The sequence below is a fragment of the Octopus sinensis genome, linkage group LG23, assembly GCF_006345805.1.
Source record: "Octopus sinensis linkage group LG23, ASM634580v1, whole genome shotgun sequence".
Classification (NCBI taxonomy): Eukaryota; Metazoa; Mollusca; class Cephalopoda; order Octopoda; family Octopodidae; genus Octopus; species Octopus sinensis.
The window spans coordinates 25,257,397-25,271,549 of record NC_043019.1 but is presented as its reverse complement, the minus strand read 5'-3'; the positions used below and the strand labels follow the sequence as shown (position 1 = coordinate 25,271,549).

At 39.5% G+C, this 14,153-nt stretch overlaps 1 protein-coding gene across 10 annotated transcripts in view; it reads right to left on the bottom strand.

The window, feature by feature from the left end:
- The window catches only part of LOC115223415 (neurabin-1), a 320,060-nt gene that overhangs the window by 216,100 nt on the left and 89,807 nt on the right, over positions 1-14,153 (bottom strand). For all 10 annotated transcript variants that reach the window (XM_036512632.1, XM_036512635.1, XM_036512634.1 and 7 more), the window contains exon 2: positions 6,515-6,575. The gene's annotated coding sequence lies outside the window, so the exon portion shown is untranslated. The remainder of the gene's footprint in view (positions 1-6,514; positions 6,576-14,153) is intronic.

Below are 14,153 nucleotides of genomic sequence, written 5' to 3'. Positions count from 1 at the left end.
AACACACACATTAACAGAAATAATAATAACAATAATAATAATAATAATAATGATAGTAATAATAATAATACTCTTTTCCTTGTTTCAGTCATTTGACAGCGGCCATGCTGGAGCACCGCCTTTAATCGAGCAACTCGACCCTGGGACTTATTCTTTTGTAAGCCCAGTACTTATTCTATCGGTATCTTTTGCCGAACTGCTAAGTAACGGGGGACATAAACACACCAGCATCGGTTGTCAAGCAATGCTAGGGGGACAAACACACACACACACACAAACACACAAACACACACACACGCATATATATACATATATACAACGTGCTTCTTTCAGTTTCCGTCTACCAAATCCACTTACAAGGCTCTGGTCAGCCCGAGGCTATAGCAGAAGACACTTGCCCAAGGTGCCAGGCAGTGGGACTGAACCCGGAACCATGTGGTTGGTAAACAAGCTACTTACCACAATAATAATAATCCTTTCTACTATAGGCACAAGGCCTGAAATTCTGGGAGTGGGGATAAGTCAATTACACCAACCCCAGTATGTAACTGGTACTTAATTTATCGACCCTGAAAGGATGAAAGGGAAAGTCAACCTTGGCGGAATTTGAACTTAGAAAGTACAGACGGACAAAATATCGCTAAGCATTTTATGCAGTATGCAAACGATTCTGCCAGCTCGCTACCTTAATAATAATAATAATGGTTTCAAATTTTGTCACAAGGGCAGCAATTCTGTGGAGGGGATGAGTTGATTACATCAACCCCGGTGTTCAACTGGTACTTATTTTATCGATCCCCATGAAAGGATGAATGGTAAAGCTGACCTCGGCAGAATTTGAACTCAGAACGTAGCGAAGGACAAAATACTGCTAAGCATTACACCCGACATGCTTACCATTCTGCCAGCTTGCCACCTTAATAATAATAATAATGATGATAATAATAGGTGCAGGTGTGGCTGTGTGGTAAGTAGCTTGCTTATTAACCACATGGTTGCAGGTTCAGTCCCACTGCGTGGCACCTTGGGGAGGTATCTTCTACTATAGCCTCAGGCCAACCAAAGCCTTGTGAGTGGATTTGGCAGATGGAAACTGAAAGAAGCCCGTCGAGTGTGTGCGTGTGTGTCCGCCATCACTTGCACAAGGTTTTGGTTGACCCAGGATTATAACAGAAGACACTTGACCAAAATGCTGCACAGTGGGACTGAACTCAAAACCACATGGTTGCAAAGTGAACGTCTTAACCACACAGCCATGCCAATATATTTAATACTTTCGTCACCTGTTTTGTTTCATATTAATTCCGTTCTTTCATTTGAAAACAATTTGGGGTCATGTTTGTTTAAACAAACATCATCATCATCAACATGGACATTAAATGATGGTGACGTTTGTTTAAAAACCACAACAGCAAGTACCTCTTAAACCACTTGAGGTAGCCATCTTCCAATGTGTGCAAATACAGTAAGTGGCTATTTATCAGAAGCATGTAAACAGATTAAGAAGTCTAGACAAACTTTTCTTCTTGTCACAGAAGTAGGGTAAATGGTGAAATGTTCCAGTCATTTGATGGTAAAACGAATCAACACCCTACCCCCGGAGGTTTTTTTTTAGTGTGGCGGGTAATGTAATCCAAGAAGAAAGTACTTTCTACGGCAAGTTCTGTAATGTGACCATTGGCAACAACAACAAAAGCAACAACACAGAACTTTAAAGTTAAATCTCTGAAATTCTTTGAGAAATTTCAAGACTATTTAATGAAAGAAATGAACTGCTAAAGTTTCATTCTGGCAGTTCAGTTCCCAGAAAATATTTTACCAAAGAATTTAGTAATGTTTTATTGCTGTCAGGAATATTGTAATTTGGCAAATTGTGGCAAAATGTTGCCATAGAGAAGTCTAGATTTTTTTTATTGGCAAGGAATATACAATTTACAGAACTGTCACGAAATTTCAGCATAGCTTCTTTAATGCAGATGTGTGTCCTGGAACTGTGGTGGTCAACAGGTCAGCCTGCTCATGAAATTCATGTGCAAGTGGCTGAGTACTCCACAGACACGTGTGCCCTTCTTGTAGTTCTCAGGGAGATTCTGCATGATACAGAATGTGACAAGGCTGGCGCTTTGAATTACAGGTATGAATCGTTTTGTCTGTTGAGGAGACTGGAGAAATGTGAAAATGAAACGTCTTGCTCAAGGATACAATGCACAGTTGGGAATCGAACTCCTGACTTTACAAACTCGGGTGAAAGACCCTAACCACTAAGCCATGTGCCTGTATGTATGTAAAGAGAGAGAGAGAGAGCTTAAATACTCTGTGATAATATAAAAATATGGAGTCCAAGTATTTGTAGTCAATTGTGTAAGAGCATTTCATATGCACATGTGTGTGCATGCGCATGTATCTGTATGCATGTGTGTGTGTGTGTGTGTTGTACAAATTTGGCTGAGAAGTGATTTCAGGTTCCACCCCAATGTGTGGTACCCTCTGCTATAGATTCAGGCTGACCAATGCTTTGTGAGTGAAATTTAGTAGACAAAAACTACACAGAAGTGTGTGTGTGTGTGTGTGTGGTGTGTGTGTGTGTGTGTGTGCGTGCGTGTGTGTGTGTGCGTGTGTGTGCGTGCGTGTGTGTGTGTGTGTGCGTGTGTGTGATTCCATGTATCTCCACATTGATTCTGTTTGGACAACGATGTGTTGTTTATGCTGCCAGTAAAACAACATGTTCTGGTGATTTCATTAGTTTCAGGTGAAGAGCAACAGAATATAAATATTCCAAACTTAGAAAAACAAGAATGGTTTCCTGACAGGAAGAGTTGTCTTGAGAAGCAGATGTTGAAACAATAACAATAATAATGATCAGATTGATGTGATGTGTGTGTGTCTAAAATATAATACTGCCTAAGGCAAGGAGCTGACAGGATCGTTAGCATACCAGGCAAAATGCTTATCGGCATTTGGTCTGTCTTTATGTTCTGAGTTCAAATTCAGCTGAGGTCGACTTCATCGTTCATCCTTTTGGGGTTGATAAGTACCAGTTGGATAATAGGGGAGATGTAATCGGCTTACCCCTATTCCAAATTTACTGGCTTTGTGCCAAAATTTGAACAGAAATTATAGTATGACCTCTTCCATTCAACAACATCATCATCATCATTACAATCATCACCATTTAACGTCTGCTTTCCCTGCTGGCATGAGTTCAATGGACTGACCGAAGATGGCTAGCCAGAAGACTGTGCAAAGCTCTGCTGTCTGCTTTGGCATGTTTTCTACAGCTGGGTGCCCTTCTTAATGCCAACCACTTTACAGAGTGTACTGGGTGCTTTTCTTTTTTTTTTTTTTTTTTTTGCAAGACACCAACACCAGTGTGAATATTAAAACAATGTTGACACTGATGATAAAATTCAATATAGTATCTGTATGTAAGACATATTGTCATGTCTTCCACATAACACAGATGTAAATATGTTGTTGTTGATGATGATGATGATGATGACAATAATGGTAAAAATTGATGCCATGTCTGTGTGTATAAGCTTATCGTATCACCTCTCTCATGCAACCCTAATGTGAATATGACGATGATGATGACAAATCAATGCCATATGTTTGTGTGTATAAGCTTATAGTGTCACCTTTACCATACAATACCAATGTGACTATGAATCAATGTTGACAATGATGAGATTGGTGCAGTACCTGTAAGGTATGTCATGACTAACATACAACACCAGTGTGACTATAAAACCAATGAAGTCAATGAGATTTGATATCGTATCTGTGTGCAAAGTATAGTGTCACATTTTTCATGAAACCACAGCGTGGCTATAAGCTATGCATGTGTAACCTTCTCTGTAACTAGATCAGAGATAATCTATCGGCATGTAATCGGTGTTGGTAACATCACATCGAGATAAGGGCTGAGTGATATTGATGCCTTTCCCTGCAAAGCATTCATGAAATAAGTCAAATAACTACAGCATTGATTTGGTAAATTAACAGCACAACTATTCATTGCTATATTTAACAACTACGTAATATACATATGTGTGTGTATGTGTGTGTGTGTGAGTATGCAGGCCAAGTCATATGTATGTTCAACCCATGCAAGCACAGAAAAGCATACATGTGTGTGTGTGTGAGAGAGAGAGAGAGAGAGAGAGAGAGAGATAAAGTGTCTCTCCTATGGAGTAGCAGTGAATGTCATTTGTCAGTGAAGTCACACACACGTATACACACACACACACAAATACACACGTATACACACACATACACACACACACACACATATATACATGATCTTCCTTGATCAGATCGCAGATAGCCAAAGACTCCAGGAATGGCTTGGGCTGTTATCTACGACATTTGTGCCTTTCCCAAATGGAATTCATGGAATTGATTAGGTAGACAGGTAGGTAGATAAAGAGTTTTAGGTGGGTGGACAGGTGAGTAGGCTTGAAGTAGGGAGGTAGGTATGCATGCATAGACAAACAGACAAATAAATTGAGTCCTTCTATGGAAGTAGAGGACCTCTGTTTTTTCAATGTAAAACTTCTGAAACGTGTGTGTGTGTGTGTGTTACATACAAAAGAACTAGTTCTCTGTAAGTTGATGCAATAAAATGTCTTCTGATGATCTTTTCTGGTTAAGTATCCAAATTCCCCTTGGAACCTCTAATGCAGTGTTCCAAGCAACCACAATGGTGAAACCTATCTCAGAATTAATAATATAAACTAAATGTTTATTATAATTTATCCTATCAATGAATAAATATATATATCTAGGAGGAGCTCATCTTCAAAACCGGTATAAGAGCATATTTAGCGGCGAGCTGGCAGAAACGTTAGCACGCCGGGCAAAATGCTTAGCGGTATTTCGTCTGCGTTACGTTGTGAGTTCAAGTTCTACCGAGGTTGACTTTGCCTTTCATCCTTTCGAGGTCGATAAATTAAGAACCAGTTACGCACTGGGGTCGATGTAATCGACTTAATACCTATGTCTGTCCTTGTTTGTCCCCTCTGTGTTTAGCCCCTTGTGGGTAATAAAGAAATAGGTATAAGAACATATTTGGTCAATTTCATGATAACCATTAAAACGAAATCTGCAAGCCACTGGCTTCACGTACGTGAAATTTTTTTCTGTCAAACTGGGATAGACACCATAGAGACAGGGGACGAATCTTAGTCTTCCAATCAAAATCAGATATATTCGAGTTCTGTCGTGTCTGGGGAGAGTCATTCTCTTTTGGTGCCTTATAATTTAACACACTCACTGGTAAAACTTCCACTTATTCTTCACGAACATTAAACTGATACACCTCTTTGTTTTTTAGTCGATTGCGGTCATGCTGGAGCACCACCTTTAGTCGAACAAATCAACCCTACCAAGACTTATTCTTTGTAAGCTTAGAACTTATTCTATCGGTCTCTTTTGCTGAAACGCTAAGTTACAAGGATATAAACACACCAAAATCGGTTGTCAAGTGATGGTGGGAGGACAAACACAGACACACAAATATACACACACACACACACACACACACACACATATATATTATAAGACAGGCTTCTTTCAGTTTCTGTCTACCAAATCCACTCACGAGGCTTTGGTCAGCCCAAGGTTATAGTAGAAGACACTTGCCCAAGGTCCCAAGCAGTGGGGTTGAACCCAGAACCATGTGGCTGGGAGCAAGCTTCTTACCACTTAGAAAATATTTATATATATATATATATATATATATATATATATATATATATATATATATATATATATATATATACACATATATATATATATATATATACACATATATATATACGTGTGTGTGTGTGTGTATGTAAGATAAGATGCACTCAATACATGACAATTAAACCATACAGGTTTCAGCTGTAATATTAATCATGCTAAACTCCCACTGTCGCTGGTACACACAGATTGTCTGTATCCAAGGGTGGGAAATGACATGATACAAAAAGAATCAGCAATAATAATAATCTTTTCTGCTAGGGGTACAAAGCCTGGAATTTGGTGGGAGGGATTAAGGTGATCACATCAGTACTCAACTTGTATTTAATTTATTGACCTCAAATAAATGAAAGGCAAAGTCAACCTCGGCAGAATTTGAACTCAGAACGTAGAGATGAGAGAAATGCTGCTAAGCATTTTGCTCAGTGTGCTCACGACTCTGCCAGATCACCACCTTAATATTAATGATAATAATAATAATAATACTAAAAGAGAACATGGACACTGACTTTGTGCTCCTTTATTCCACTTGGCACATATGATTTAGTAATTGGCACCCCATGATGTCACACTACAGATACAAGGTGATACAAACATACACACATACACCCCCACACATGCATACCTATATCTATACACACACACACACACATAGCTATATCTACATAGACACAGACACACATACATACACAATGAGCTTTGTTTAGATTCTGTCTTACAAATACAGAAAGAAGAAAAAGAACTGGAAATTTGTATGCAGACTTACCATAATATAGATTGAAAATTCCAACACTTGATTCATCTTAAAGAGTCCAAGATTTTAGCACCTACAAAGTAAAGATGAAACATTAATTCAATAATTAAATAAATAATTAATGTATGAATAAATGTAAAGTAAAAAAAATATTATAAAAACAAATATGTTTCCACATTTGTCCAGTGGAATCACTTTGATGACATTGCAATAAAATTCTAGAAACAGAACAGAACTTGGCCACCAGTGAGTCTCTAATTACAGAGGAAATTAGAGAAATGAATCTCTCTGGAATAATACAACAGGATATTACAGTTAACTTCACTCCATCATAGCTTAGCTGTTGCCTACGTAATGAGAGATAGATGAGAAATGGACTGAAGGCAAGTAAATTGAATATTATATCATAAATGCATTATGAGAAAGCAGGATGCAATGTGGGTTTGAACTCATGACCTGTGGGTTGATAATATATCTGGTTGACAATTTTGTTTTTATATATATAAAAGTGGTGGAGGTGTATGGCTTAGTGGTTAGGGCGTCAGCACCATGATGGAAGATTGTGGTTTCGATTCCTGGACCGGGCAACGTGCTGTGTTCTTGAGCAAAACACTTCATTTCACATTTCTCCAGTCCACTCAGCTGGTAAAAATTAGTAGCGCTGCGATGGATTGGCATCCCATCCAGCTGGGAACACATACACCACGGAAACCAGGCCCATGAGCCTGGCTAGGCTTTAAAAAGGGTACATTTATTTTATATATTATATATAAAAGTGAAGACCCCCCCATTGATTATGAATGACCATACGGTTACACCTAGAAAGTTACCCTCCGAGGTACAAGTCCAAGCAAGGTTGTTTATCGAAGACCAACAGTTGCCCATGCATACTAACCATCCCTCTCCACACCAGTAATGTTACCTGAAGGAAAGGCAAAGGGGCTGATACAGTTTGGCACCTGTGACATTGCAACTGATCTATCTACCCTTTCGTCACCCTTATTGTTTCCAAATCCACCACACTAACCCCTAAGCCTTATCTTTCCTCTGTAGAACATCATAACTCTGAATTGGCACCTGTGACATTGCAACTGATCTATCTACCCTTTCGTCACCCTCATTGTTTCCAACTCCACCACACTAACCCCTAAGCCTCGTCTTTCCTCTGTAAAACATCATAACTCTGAATTGGCACCTGTGACATTGCAACTGATCTATCTACCCATTCGTCACCCTTATTGTTTCCAACTCCACCACACTAACCCCTAAGCCTTATCTTTCCTCTGTAGAACATCATAACTCTGAATTGGCACCTGTGACATTGCAACTGATCTATCTACCCTTTCGTCACCCTTATTGTTTCCAACTCCACCACACTAACCCCTAAGCCTTGTCTTTCCTCTGTAGTACATCATAACTCTGAAATATTTTCCCTGCTCCTGTCCTACCTTCAGGTGGCCGACCTACAACAGTTTAAATGCATCATAAAACAGTACCAACCTCACCAGTCTAAGAGCATCCACAAAGACCACAAGTACTGCCAATTTTATAATGACCCAGCAGGTAAAAGTGAAACATAAAACTTTCTCATTAATTTATAATGTATGATTACACTTGTTAATTAGTAATTATGCAATACAGTAAATTAGGAGAGGAAAAGTTAACAAAAACAATGGAGTCAAGTACTATAACAGATCTAAATCTATACAAAGAAGATAAGTTCAATGAACTGAATGTGGTAATTTAGATAAATATATCTATTTAGATGTGTAGAGTAACGACAGGTGGTGGAGGGGGGGGGTAAGACTAGCAGAGAAGATAGAGTAATTATGATCTTTTCTACTAAAGGCACAAGGGGCTTGAAATGTGGGGAAAGAGATCTCTTTATTCTTTTACTCTTTTACTTGTTTCAGTCATTTGACTGCGGCCATGCTGGAGCACCGCCTTTAGTCGATCAAATCGACCCCGGGACTTATTCTTTGTAAGCCCAGTACTTATTCTATCGGTATCTTTTTCTGAACCGCTAAGTGATGGGGACATAAACACACCAGCATCGGTTGTCAAGCAATGCTAGGGGGACAAACACAGACACACAAACATACACACACACACACACACACACACACACACACACCATATATATATATATATATATATACATATACGACAGGCTTCTTTCAGTTTCCGTCTACCAAATCCACTCACAAGGCATTGGTCAGCCCGGGGCTATAGCAGAAGACACTTGCCCAAGATGCCACGCAGTGGGACTGAACCTGGAACCATGTGGTTGGTTAGCAAGCTACTTACCACCTAGTTCATTTAACTAAAAAAAAACAAAAAAAAAACCTTCAAGGTGGTGCCCCAGCATGGCTACAGTCAACAGAAACAAGTATCTGGATTCACTTTTATATAAAAAAAAAAAATATGGTATTAACCATTTCATAGTTTTGTTGTTGTTTTTGTAGTTTTAGATGGATAAATTCTTTTGCTGAACCATCTCAAAACCACTACCATGACCACCACCACTGTTACAATATCAACACTGCCACTCCTGTCACAAAGCCATTACCACCACCACCACCACCATAACACTTACATGGCGGTCATAGTATCATTACTGTCACCACTGACACAACACTACTCCTCCTACCACAGTATTATTACCACTGCCACCCCCACTACTACTCCTAATAACCACCAACTTCCCTACTTAACCCCACCCCACCCACACCGGACCATTATTTTCAGTGCCACCATCAGCATGGTACTTAATCCCTTGCTATTCTTACTTTGTCCTAATCACACTATCAGCCTGACCATTGAACTAATTCCATTGTTAATTCTAATCACTAATTAATCCATTCATTATGTTTATTAAGGTGAAAGGTGAGAGAATGCAACCAAGAAAATTATAGGAAGACAAGAGAGGAGGTAGAAGGGGGAGGAGAGAGAGAGAAAGAGAGAAGAAGAAGAGAGAATAGGAAAAGAGAGAGAGAGAGATTTATCAGTTTGTTAGGTGCAGTAGAGTGACAGGAGTTATTAAGATGGTTGGGGTTTGACAGGTGAGGCATGGAATACCCACCCCACTGCCGTATTGAGTGCAAAGTGACAAAGTGCCCAGGTACTGTGGTAATGGAAGAGGAACACCTTGCATACACAGACAGGTCTGGCATGGCTGTGTGGTATTAAGCTGTGGTATTCAAGGTGGTGAGCTGGCAGAATCGTTAGCACACTGGGCGAAATGCTTAGCAGTATTTCCTCTGTCTTTATGTTCTGGGTTCAAATTCCGCCGAGGTCGACTTTGCCTTTCATCCTTTCCGGGTCGATAAATTAAGTACCAATCATGCACTGGGGTCGATGTAATCGACTTAATCCGTTTGTCTGTCATTGTTTGTCCTCTCTGTGTTTAGCCCCTTGTGGGTGGTAAAGAAATAGGTATTAAGCTGGCTTCCTAACCACATGGTCTCAGGTTCAGTCCCACTGTGTGGCACCTTGGTCAAGTGACTTCTACTATAGCCTCAGGCTGACCCAAACTTTGTGATTGGAATTTGTAGATGGAAACTGAAAGAAGCCCTTTATGTGTATGTGTGAATGCATATGTGTGTGTGTGTGAATGTGTGTGTCTGTCCCCCACCACTGTTCAACAACAGTATTTACAAAGAGACCAATAGAGTTAGTAGTACTAAGCTTTACAAAAAAAAAAGTACTGGGGTCGATCCATTCGATTAAAATTTTTTAAAGGCATTGCCCCAGCTGGGCCACAGCCCGATGACTGAAACAAGTAAAAAGACAAAAGATAAACACACGCACACTGTAGCAGAAGATGACCAAGGAAGGCATGGAAAGAATTGGACAGATCAAATCACAAAGGGAACAGGACAGATACACAAGAACCTCCATCACCACATGTTTCCATGGGCCAACTACATGTTGCTGTCTCAGTAAGATGGCCATGAACTCCAAGCTGTATATCTCACCTGTAATTATGTAATTACTGCTGTTGTTATTTGTAGAAGAAGACCAATGCAGTTTGGACTTCTATGTGCGATAATAAAATCTTCTCTCAGCACCTTTAGCATTTAAACGGGGTCATATCCAGCCAAAACAATTGGCCAGTTTTATGTTCAACCTAGCCAGATCTGGCCTCTCACACCTATCCTACAATGTCATTCTGAAAATAATCATATCATAATCTCAAAGCTACAAGATAATGACATGATTAATCCAAAACAATGACAATAAAGAAAGCATTATTTGGGGCAGAATAATGTGAATACTTAAGGGTTCACAGGTGTTATTCAGGTTCTTCTTCCTGCACCCAAAGAAACGTATTTTCATTCATCAACTCAACCAGTCACAATCACAGACCAACCAACCAACCAACCAACACCCAAACGACATTCTACTATGACTGAGGATGGTGGGTGGATCTCTCCTATTCAATGTGCTTCCAGGCAGGGTGCTACGGGCCTTGTTATGATCCTCCCCGCCCATCACTCTTTTATGCCACACTGGTACTGGACCCACCTAGTTTTTATTCACCATGCTGCTACCATCCTCATCACTCACCCTGTCTAGTCCACCCTGTTGTTTATGGGTACAGTGTCTCATTACATCGGGCAGTTATGATCAGAAATATCCATCAATGGGTTACCAACCTTACGAGTTTAAAAAGGTTGGCGAGCAGACTTTGTGGTATTCAATGTTAAGCAAAAAGTGAAATTAGTTACAGTTGAATTACCTACCCTCACCACGGGACCTCACCCTCCCCACGGGGCCTCACCCTCACCACGGGGCCTCACCCTCACCACGGGGCCTTACACTCACCACGGGGCCTCACCCTCACCACGGGGCCTCACCTTCATCACAGGGCCTCACCTCGGGGCTTTACCCTTATCTCTTTACACTGTTCCTTGTCTTCTGATTAAGACACGTCCGGCAATAAAACCTTATGTAACCCAAACCGACGAGCAAACCCATAACAAGTCACTCAACCAGCTAAAAATAACAACCAAATCACAACCCGACATATTTTTGAATAAAATTTTAAAGACATTGGATAATGTAATTCTTGATATACTATGTATGTTAAAAAGGCTGGGTGGTCACCACAGTTCTGCAAAAGCTAAACAAGATTGCTAAGACAATGAGGTCAATATGATCGCTTGATGTGCAAAAAATAACAGCCAAAGTTTCTTCAAACCATACCCTACCATTCCAGTAAAAGAGTTTCCTTGTATATAGGAAAAGACGGGATGGGCATAGTTGGAATACTTTTGATCACTGGTTTATTCAACCAAGGTTGACCTGAAATTACAGCAAAGATCTACATGGTCATTCAACTTGCTTGAAATACCAGCCAAAAATCTACGTCTTAATTTAAAAAAAGGGACCACAACATTGAATAATAAGTCGTAGATACACAACGTGTGAATTATAAGACGAGATGGTCACAGTTTGAAGGTGTTTGTTCGTCAGTCTCCTTCATGACTGGTTGACCTGAAATTAAACACCGACATCTCTCACATTTTTTAACTGAAAAATAAGACAACTGTGTTACCTCAGCACATTTAAAACTAACGCTGTTGAACCAAATTTACTTTCCTTTCAACCATGCTGTTAGTGATATCACCCAATAAAAAACCACACACACACACACACACACATATATATATGAGAGAGAAAGAGAACGAATGAGTGGGGGAGTATACACACGCAGTCATGTCATGTGTCGTGATTTATGTGAAATGCTTCGTTAATTTCCTTTCAGAATTTTAGCTTTCAAAGTTTTATTTCTTGTTGACTTTGATGACCAAAGTCACACACTTTCTCTCTCCCCACTTCTACCACACAATCTATACAGCACAACTGTCTATTGGCAACCATCAAAGTCTATCTTCGCAAAAGCGAAAGTAGGCTTTAATGAACGCTAAAAGTACTCAAAAAAGTTGACTGTCTCTTTTCACAACTGAGCTTTGTCAATGGATTTGGTAGACAAAACTGAAAGAAACCTATTGTGTGTATGTTTGTGTGTGTGTGTGTGTGTGTACACGCAAGTTGTGTCAGAGTATGTCTTCTACCACCACTTGACAACAGGTGTTAGTGTGTTGACACCCCCCATAACTTAGCAGTTCGGCAAGGGAGACCAACAGGATAAGTAATAGGCTTACAAAAGAGTAAGTCCTGGGGTTGATTTGCTCGACTAAAGGCAGTACTCCAGCATGGCCACAGTTAAATGACTAAAAGAATAAAAGAATATATATCTATATACCACCCCCACGGTCAGATTGGAGCAATCTCAAGTATAACCAGCTGAAATAGCAAAGATAATCTGGAACTCAACTGAGGAAAGAAAACTCCAAATGACCCGTCCTTGTTTTCAATGTATCGTCTGTCTGGATGTTTTGTGTTATTGTCCTATTTTTGTATTTTTTGTATATAAAAAAATATAGCAGCATACATACACTTTGGTCTCTTTATATATATATATATATATAATGTATGTATGTATGTATAAAGTAAATATTTTTTTTTGTCATAATGTCTCCTAATATTAAGTCCTTTTGTAATCCACTTAAATACTGACACTGCCCCACTCCGAGTATTTACTCAGAGTGGCACGTGCCGCATACAGCCACACAAACAAAGAATTATTAAACACTTGCAAACAGAAAGAAGAGATTTTTGTCTTCAAAAGACTTCCCCCTCCCCCACCTTTTCTTTTTTTTGTAATTCTATTCAGAGAATGTAAATAAAAAAAAAAAGAAAGAAAATCTGCTTCTTTGGCACAATCTCATTCAGACATGGTGGCACTGAAGTTCTTAAGCTGCAAGAATAATGACACACCCAGACGTTTTTTCTTGTGAAGACTATACTGCCATTGCCATGAGAAAACTAAGGCAATTCTTCACAGGGGAAATAACATGAAACAAGGCATTGTGTGTGCAGGAATATATATGTGAATATTTCACAGACAAGAGAGTAAATTTCAAACAGAATATACTTGTGGAAACAGCAGGAAGACTGGGTATTTCACCCTTAAAAGACGGGGAAAAAAGCTGCCAGTTGACAGTTACAGGAGATGAACCCTGTACCCCTCAGATATCAGCCAAGTACTCTACCATTAAACTAAACAGCCTACTGACATGAATTAGTGTTAGTTTTAAAGTTAAATGATAGCTTTTGGAATGCAACAACATTTTATAAACAAACTTTGGAAGCGTCGAATGTGTTTGGTATTTTACAGATGAGGAAGTAAATATTGAATGCAGTGTGGCTGTAAAAACAGCAAAAAGATCAAGCATTATAGCCTTATAAGAGAGTAAAAAGTTGCCAGCAGACGGCTACAGGAGCCAGACCCATACCCATATATGTAAGCACGTGTATGTTTGTATGATTAATAGTTGCTGATAATTCTGTAAGCCCCATGTGCCTTCAACAGAAATTGGCAGGTTCCTATGATTTAGTGCAAGGATAAAAGTAAGGTAGATATAAAATCCTTTCTGCTACAAGCACAAGGCCTCAAAGTTCGCGCAAAGAGGTTAGTCAATTATATAAACCACAGTCCTCAACTCATACAAAAATAGGACAAAAGCGCAAAACATCCAGACAGACGATACGATGAAAACAAGGACGGGTCATTCGGAGTTTT